Source organism: Mastomys coucha, chromosome X, assembly GCF_008632895.1.
Source record: "Mastomys coucha isolate ucsf_1 chromosome X, UCSF_Mcou_1, whole genome shotgun sequence".
In the NCBI taxonomy this organism is placed as follows: Eukaryota; Metazoa; Chordata; class Mammalia; order Rodentia; family Muridae; genus Mastomys; species Mastomys coucha.
In genome coordinates, this window is record NC_045030.1 from 146,041,575 (window position 1) to 146,051,331 (window position 9,757).

Consider the following 9,757-nt stretch of genomic DNA (forward strand, 5'->3'; position numbering starts at 1 on the left):
AGAAGGGTCAGTGTTAGCCACACTCCCTGAGAGTTGTGACTGTTCACTATGACTTGTCTGCCACCTTCCTGGATTAGTTCAAGGGCCTGATTTCGTTTTGCATCTCTTGGGACTTTCTCAGAGATAGATAACCTTCTTGGGAAACATTTTGCAACAGCATGCATTAAGGTTTGATATCAAGTATTCCTCTAAAGACTAGCCCATTGGTGAAGGTTCTAGAAACTTCAGTAGGTAGGTAAGTAGGCGGTGGTATCACATTGGGGGGGCCACCCTGGAAGAGAAATCTCGTCTCTGGGCCTCTTGTCTCTCTTTGCTACCTGTTTGTAATGAGGTATAAACTTGCCTCTGATACCTGCTACTGCTAGCACAGGCCCACAATACTCTATGCCTTTGAAGGGAAGCATTGGTGGGTGGATATGATCAATAGACATTGGATGCGAGGATCTTATTTTCAAAGAATGAAAAATATTGTTATGCATACAAATAAGCATGCTTCAACCACAGTCAGTTTTCAAACTATGTTACTGTCTCACCAAAGAAAAACCAGGAAGAAGACAACCTTGTGAAAAAAAAAAAAACCCACCCAGGTAATTTTAAATAATTTCTTTCTTTTACAATAACTTTGTGCCTTTTATTGTACCTTCCTAATTCCTGAGACACTTTTGAGGAATATTTCCTATTGTGATTCCAAAACACTTGCTTTCTTTTATTATGAAGAATGAGCCTCAATCTGTGTCTCTCACAGAAACAAATATGTGCTTCTTTGAGCATGATAACAGTTTTCCTAGCACACGACCTGTTCTTTAGGTGTACAGAAATCTGCATTCTAAATTTCTAAGCTGATGTATTTTTACTTTTAATTTTTCATGGCACTAATGGCTGCAACTGTACCCTCTGTGATATTAGTATTAAGTATTGATTTGATAGTATCTGGAACCAACTAAGAGACAAGCATCTGGGTATGCCTGTGAGGGATTGCTGTGATTAAATGAATAGAGGTGAGAAAACCCACACTAAGCGCGCATGGCACCATTCCCAGAGCCTGTGTCCTGAGCTGCACAAGAAGGAAAAAGGCAGCTACACGCCAAAGTTCATCATTCTCTGCTTCCTGACTAGAGACATAATGTCTTGAGGAGCTCCTGACACCAGCTTTCCTGCCATAGAGGATTGTCCCCTCAAAGTGTTTGCCAAAATAAACACTTTGTCCCGGAGTTGCTACTGTCAGGGTATTTTAATACAGCAACAAGAAAAGTAACTAAGACACCCTCATTTTGACTGGTACTTTCTTTGTGTTTATTTTCTCAATAAACTGCAAATTTTCCTACTGTTCCTCCCAGAATCATTTTTGCTCCTGACTCTATCAATCCTACTAGAAGTAGACCATGATGCCCAGGCCACTGTCTGTTTTCTCAGCAGTTTCCTACAGCAGATAAACTAGATTGTCAGCTTTAAATTCAGCTTCCCACAAAATCTCAGAAATGAACAAGATACCTCCAGATTAGTGGCCACTGTGTAACAGGAGTGGCCTGCAGAACAGTTTCTCTCAGAGAGCTCATCATTACCCAAAATCTCATCAGCCTGCTGTTATCAGTCAGCACTCTGATCCCCTGAGCGTCACCTGTCACTCCTGAAGCTCCGCTAGCAGCCTTCTAGGCTTTCTTGACTTTGCTTGGTCAAAGCTGCCCAAACTCTTCCTACAAACCAATTACTAATGCTCTTCTACAATATTCTAGGTCTAGCAACAACTGTCTTTTCTTTTCTCTTTTTTTCCTTTTCTTTTCTTAACAGAAATAAAATATACTTTCAACTTCCAAATATTTTTATCAAGTTTTTTCTTTAATAATTGTAGAAATGTACATACTGCATAGTGACCACTCTCACAATCATGCAAGTTTTTAATTCACTCATTTGGTTAACGTCTCTCATCATCATGTAAGCCAAAGAATGTGGGTCTGTCTTTTTGGTTTGTGGAAATGTGTTTTTCTCTGTTTTCAAGATTCTACTTTAATCACAACATTCTCTCCTCCCCTTTTCTCCCTCCAAACCTTCCCATTTACCCCTCCCGAGACCCTCCAAATTCATGCACCTTTGGTACATTACATTGAAAAACACAAGTTTTGCTGCTTCAACTGAAGCTTCTCACCAATTTTTCATGCCCAGTTTACGTGGTATTAAAGATTGAGTGTCACTGGGTATTCCCCAGACTAGACTGGAAGAAGATGTAGAAAGTCTGGGCATGAAGCAGGGTGATCAGACAGCAATAAGGGTGCTGTGTGGGAGCCTAGCTGTGGGCTACGGCACAGGAGAAAGTGGTAAGACTGGGCCAGGGCTCTGGATTTGCAACCATGCAGAAGCCTAGAGGTCACCTCAGAAAGGCACAAGTAGCTAGACTAGATTAAGTAACTAAGAGAGCAGAGAAGAGAATGAGGAGAAAAAGAAGGAAATATTGATATGAATGAACATACACTACACTAACCCCAAAAGATGCTACAGAAAGTGTGCTAAGGGAAAATTTATACTTACAAATGCATGCCTGAAAGAGAAGACAATCAAGACGACACACTTTATGAAAACCAAAGCAAACTAAGGGGAAAGATTAGTTTGCTGGGAAAATAACTACTATGAGAAAGAATATAAAGATTACAGTAGATAGTTGAAAAGTACAAAAACAGCAACGTGGGCTGGAGAGATGGCTCAGTGTTTAAAAGCACTGACTACTCTTCTAGAGGTCCTGAGTTCAAATCCCAGCAATCACATGGTGGCTCACAACCATCTGTAATGAGATCAGATGCCCTTTTCTGGTGTGTCTGAAGACAGCTACAGTGTACTCATATAAATAAAATAAATAAATCTTTTAAAAAAAGAAGAGAAGAGAAAAAAAGAAAACAGCAACGTAAAAACTGAAAACAGTTAGTTGGAAAATGTCAAGAAAACATTTAATAAACAAGGTTTTCACTGAGCAGTAGTGCCTTTAATCCCAGCACTTGGGAGGCAGAGGCAGGCAGATTTCTGAGTTCGAGGCCAGCCTAGACTACAGAGTGAGTTCCAGGACAGCCAGGGCTACACAGAGAAACCCTGTCTCAAACAAAACAAAACAAAACAAAACAAAACCAACAACAACAAGAAAATTTCTAAGAATTAGAGAAAATTTAAGTTTTAAGAAAATCAGAAAGTAGGCAATGGCGATACAGATAATCCAGCTAATACACACATGAGTGAACTCAGAAGTATAAATGGCCAGTATGAGTGGAAAAATATTGATTGTATTTAGCCATCAGGGAAATGCAATTGAAAACTACATTAAGATTGTCTCTCACTGCAGTCAGAAATCAAGGGACAAAACCCTTTGGTGAGGAGGTGGACATGCTTCGGTACTTGCTGCTCTTGAGCACCTAGGTTTGGTTCCCAGAATCCACATCAGGCAGTTGTAGAACAGTTCTGAATTCCTCTCAACAAATTTCAGTGGTGAGTCCAGGAGACCTTGGTTGTAGCTTTCTATTTTGCCCAAGGGTTGCCTGAAGGTCTGATCATTATTTTACCTAACCTGATCTTGGGTGGAAAGATGCAGTAGACACCACTTAGCACAGCAAAAAAAATAACAGTCCTTTAGAGACAAATGGAGCTGCAGATTATAGGTAAAGGTAAAATGATGACAAGTAGAGTATAGAATAAAACTCTGGGAAAGTTAAGATGTTTAAAAGAACATGTACATAGTTAAGACGTTTAAAAGAACATGTACATACACATATACTGTGTTGGATATATATGTCTGCCATTTTCATTGAAAAAGATTGAGCTGGGCAGTGGTGGCACATACCTTTAATCCCAACACTTGGGAGGCAGAGGCAGGTGGATTTCTGAGGTCGAGGCCAGCCTGGTCTACAGAGTGAGTTCCAGGACAACCAGGGCTACACAGAGAAACCCTGTCTCGAAAAAAAAAAAAGTTTCTTTCACACAATATATTTTGATTATGCCTTTCTCCTTCACAAACTCCTCCCCGATCCTCCTTACCTCAAAACACAAAACAAAACAAAATCAGAAACCAAAATATACAAACAAAAGTCCAGTAAAACAAACAAAAATGTTCAAACAAAGCATTATGAGATAAAAAGTCTGCAAAACTAATATTAAGCCCATTTTTGTTGGCCATCTACTGCTGAGCATGGGACCTACCCTAAAGTGTGGATCGTACACCCAGGGAGACTCCACTGAAAAAGATATGTGTGTATGTGTGTGTGTTTCATAAACCATATAAAATCTAGTGAGAGATGCATGTTCAGTAAAGACTAATAATGTCAAGCTTCCTTCACAGTCTGATGAAAGAACACAGAACATGACCAACTAATTATTGAGGGACCATTTTGGCACAGAACCAGTCTCAAAAAGACTGAAAGAAATAGTTGTTCTCTTAAATTTTCATCAATTTAAGACCTCATAAAGTGTGCAAAACAACAGTAAAAATAACTATCACATTTATAGAGAGAAAGAAAATGAAGTTATCATCAAACCGTCCAAGAAGAAACATAGGCAGAAGAGTATTTATCTAATCAAATTCTTCTTGAATTCTTTTTGTTTTTATATATAGAAACTTTTGCTGTATTATATAGCCCAGGATGTATTGCTTTCAAATTTACAGTCCTCAGGGCTCAGACTGGAGTGCAGGGATCTCAAGCTCATTCTACAATGCCTAGCTTAAAGACTTTTTTCCCGGGTTTTTCGAGATAGGGTTTCTCTGTGTAGTCCTGGCTGTCCTGGAACTCACTCTGTAGACCAGGCCAGCCTCGAACTCAGAAATGCGCTTGCCTCTGCCTCCCAAGTGCTGTGATTAAAGGAGTGCACCACCACTGCCCGGCTTAGTTAAAGACCTTAAAACAACAGTTTTCTCTTTCAGGATTTATTTTCTGTTTAGTTGTGTGCGTGTGTGTATGTGTACATGTACATGTATGCACATGCATGCCAGTACAGGTGCCCATAGAGTCCAGAATGTCTCCTGGAGATGGTATTAGAGAACTACTCAACATGAGTGCAGAGTATCAAACTCCAGTCCTCTAAAAGACAATCAAGTGCCCTTAACCAGTCCCATGGCAGCTTCAATATGTTGAAAAGGCTAAAGAGAAGCACAAAGTCCTAAGATTTTCATTAAAATAACATAAGATGAACATATCAACCAAGAAAATTAAATATTATAAAAGGAAAACTGATAAAAGGACTAGAAATTCCAGGACCTGAGCATACAATACAGTAACTGTGGTAAAGTGTTGAGTATACAATTTAATTAAGCAGCTAGAAGGAATAAAATTAACCTTGGAAACAAGGCATTTGAAATAACTGAGCCAAATAAAGAGAGAAAGGGAGCAAATTTGAAGGAACATGTGGAATATGATGGAGAGGACCAGTGTATACATCTGGGTAGTTCCAGAGGCCATGAGAGAGATAAAGGTGGGGAGATTGTCAGAAAAAAGGATGACAAAAGATTCTTCCTAGTTATAAAGAAACATAAATCTGAACAGCCAGGAATCTCAGTGGAATCAAATTAAAGAAACAGTCTCACATTGAGATCTGTTATATTTAAACAGTTGATAGGCAAAGTAAAAGAGAAAAATTAAAAGCAAAAAAAGAAAATAATGATTACATTGAAAATTCCTCAATGATATTATCAGTCTATTTTTTTAAGCAAGAAACCTTAGAGACAAGGAAGCAAAGAATGATATAGCAGAACACTGAAATAAATATATATAAATATAAATATATATAAATATATATATACACACATATAAAATAAGAACTCTAAATCACCAAAAATAGCCCTTTTATAACAAGAGGGAAATTTCTATTTTCTTTTTAAAAATATTTATTTTTATTTCATGTGTACTCATGTTTTGCTACATGTATATCTGTGTGAGAGTGTTGAATCTCCTAAAACTGAAGTTACAGGCAGTAATGAACTACCATGTAGATACTGGGAATTGAACCTGGGTCCTCTGGAATGGTGGCCAATGCTCTTAACCTCTGAGCCATCTCTCCAGCCAAAGAAATCTATATTTCCAAATAAACAAAAACTAGGGAAGTTAATTGCCATAAGGCCTACCCTAAAAAAATGTTGAAGGGAGACCTTAACATTGAGATAAAAGACTGCCCCATTCACTGTAAACCAAATCTATGTGAAGGTTAGGAATACCTTTTGTAAATGTACTGTTGGTACTGTTATAATGTTGGTTTTTAACTCCACTTTTAATTTTCCACTGCACTGAAAACACAAAAAAAAAATTATAGAGCTTTGTTACTAGATAATATAGTTGAGATCTGAATATGCCTGAAGTTGAGATGGATTTCATTGAAATTTGGTCACTATAACTTCAGGATATTATATACAATGCCTATGCTAACAACAAAGAAAATACTTAATTGGGGCTGGAGATACAACTCAGTTGTTAGAATGTTTGTCATGTCTAACATGAGAACCTGAGACTTTGGATTCCCAGAACCCATGTAAAAAAATGTGCTTCTAACCCTGACCCTGGTAGGGAGGGCAAAAATGGGGTGGAGACAAGCAGATTTGTAAAGTTCATTGGCCAGCCATTCTTACCAAATTGATAAGCTTCGGATTCAGTGAGAGACCCTATCTCAAAGGACAAAGGGATCAAGGAAAGACACCTGGTGGAAATCTGTGGCTCCATGTGCACATATTCACACACACACACACACACACACACACACACACACACACACACGTAGAGTATGCACAAAATAATAAAAAGAAATAAGAACAACTAAAGAACAAAATAATCAAACACAAATTAAAATAAGCACTGAATAAGAAACAATAAAACTATATGAGAGAAAATTCATCACAATTATACATGATAGGATTTCTGTAAGTTTGTGGTTTTTTGTTTTTTGCTTTTGCTTTTGTTTTTTTAATGTACACAGTTGCTGTCTTCAGACACACCAGAAGAGGGTGTCAGAACCCAGTACAGATGGTTGTGAGCCATCAACACGGTTGCTGGGAATTGAACTTAGGACCTCTGGAAGAGCAGTCAGTGATCTTAACCACTGACCATCTCTTCAGCCCCCTATTTCTGTAGTTTTTCTTTAAAAAGTTTTCTTTTTCCAAACTATTATGGATGTAACATACACATAATGTAGAATTAAAACTAAAGCTACATTTAATCACAAAGTTCAGTGAAATTAAGTGCATTCACGTTGTTGTATATCATCGCCTTTCAACCTTCTGATCCCATTTTCATAACTATTTGATTATTATTTTTATTGATTTGAAAATGTAAGTTTTAGCGTTTTAACCTTTAAAGTCACTTTACTGTAATTAACTCACCTATGTAAACATCACACAGCTGGATTAAAGAAACTACCCAGACACTTGTCCTGTCCCAAACTATGCATCTCAGCACACCTCTGTACGTTTAGAATGGCTAGCCTGAAGCCAGGGAGTTTCACTCAATGTTTTGTACTTTCACTACCAACTATGTTTGTATGGCCTTATTTAATGGACACACACACACACACACACACAATGTTTGGCCAAGTTGAAATTATAAACAAACAAACAAACAAACAAGCCCAGTGATTATATATTCTTTTTCATTATTTGTAAAAGTAAAACAGTGTAGTGCATCTAGCTCAGCCAGGGTTCTTAAGACAGTGAAAACCAATAGGTAATACCTATAAGAGAGAAGGAAGGAGGAGAAAGGAGGGAGGAAAAGAAAGAGAGAGAGTTGTTATAAGACTTAAATCACATAATTATGGACAAAGAAGATCAGTAATGCATAAGCTGAGGACTCAAGAATATTGATAACAACATGGCTCTATCCAAATTTGAAGGCCTGGAAAGACTAATGTTCCAGCTAAAGATAGTAAGCAGAGGAGATAAATTCTCACTTGTCTTGCCATTTGTTTTGTTCAATGCAGTGGGTGAACCCTACCCATACTGAATAGCACAATGTGTGTGCTTTATTTATTTGGCAATTCGAATGTTAATCTCATCCCTATCCAAAATAAGGTTAACCAAATATACAGACACCTTTTGTCAGTCAAAATAATACATAAAATTAGTAATTATACATCATATCAACAGAATGAAGAGTCAAAGCCTTAATGCTGAAAACATTTTACGAAACTCAATGCATTTTCAGAATAAAAAATAAAATAAAATAAAACATCAGGAAAAAACTATTACTACTGCTTAGCATAGTAAAAGTCATATATGAGAACACCACAGATAATGCAGTAGCCATCAGTTAAAGATGACAAGCTTCATTTGAAAGATGAGAAACAAGCAAGGATGCCTGGTTTCACCATGTATATTTAACATAATACTGGAAATTTGGACTAATTAGGAAACAGACATAATGAACTAGCATTCAAATATGATTTTATGTGTATAAAATCCTAAACACAGCCAGGTGGTGGTGGCGCACGCCTTTAATCCCAGCACTTGGGAGGTAGAGACAGGCGGATTTCTGAGTTCGAGGCCAGCCTGGTCTACAGAGTGAGTTCCAGGATAGCCAAGGCTATACAGAGAAATCCTGTGTCAAAAAACAAAACAAAACAAAACAAACAAAAAAATCCTAAAGACTCCACAAGATACATGTTAAAACAGCAAAATAACAGGTAAAACATCTGCCTGCAAAAACCAGTTACAGTTGTATTCCCATTGCTAACATCCTGGAAAAAAAAAATCACCATTTGTATGGAGTATAGCAGTGCATGCCCGTAATTACACCCCTAGGAAGCTGGGGCATAAAAATCAAGAGTGTGAGATAAGCCAGAGCTACACAGTGACTTCTAGGCTATAAACACCTACAGTAAAATAATCTAAAAAGAATTCTTACAAAAGCAATGTACACTGAGGAAAGCAAACAAACCGTGGCTAAAACCAATTAAAAACCAATGCAATTGGGAGAGCAGCATCATATTTTCATGAATTGGGAGACTCTGTATTACCCAAAGAAAATTATATATTCATGGAATTACCACCATGATCCTAATAACATTTTAAAATATTCATCCTAAAATGTATATGCACTCACAAGGGATCTTGAAATATTAAATGAGACAAAAATGGGAAGAAATGCATTTCTTGATTTAAATATACAGTATGAAAACTATAATAATCACAAGAGTAGATGAAAGAATACTATTGTCAAAATTGTCAGATTCCAGCCATGAACCCCTCATGGAAACACCAATATAATGGATATCCATGGACAAACATACTTATATGAGGAATCTGGAATCTAAATAAGAGCTTACAGAGCCACATAGGACCAAAAAGCTGAATAAACATATTGGAAGTGTGTGAAATATAGGGTAGGAGAAATGGCGAAGCAGTTAAGCATACTGTCTACTCTTGCAGAGGATGCACATTTGATTTCCAGAACCTACATGGCAGCTCACAATCACCTGCGACTCCAGTCCCAGCAGATATGACCCCCTTTTCTGGTCTCTGCAACATCAGACATGAACATGGTGTGCATACACACATGCAGGCAAAACAGCCATATATATAAAAAAAATAACAAAAACAATTTTTAAAAAGAAAGAAAGGGTATCTCTCATGACTAATACTGGGACTTATGTTAAACAATTTATGGCTCTTGTGAGATTATTGTCAATCCAAGTGGCATAACTTCATTAAAAATATGTATTCATATAGGTACATATAACACATATATGGCCGGGCAGTGGTGGCGCACGCCTTTAATCCCAGCACTTGGGAGGCAGAGGCAGGCAGATTTCT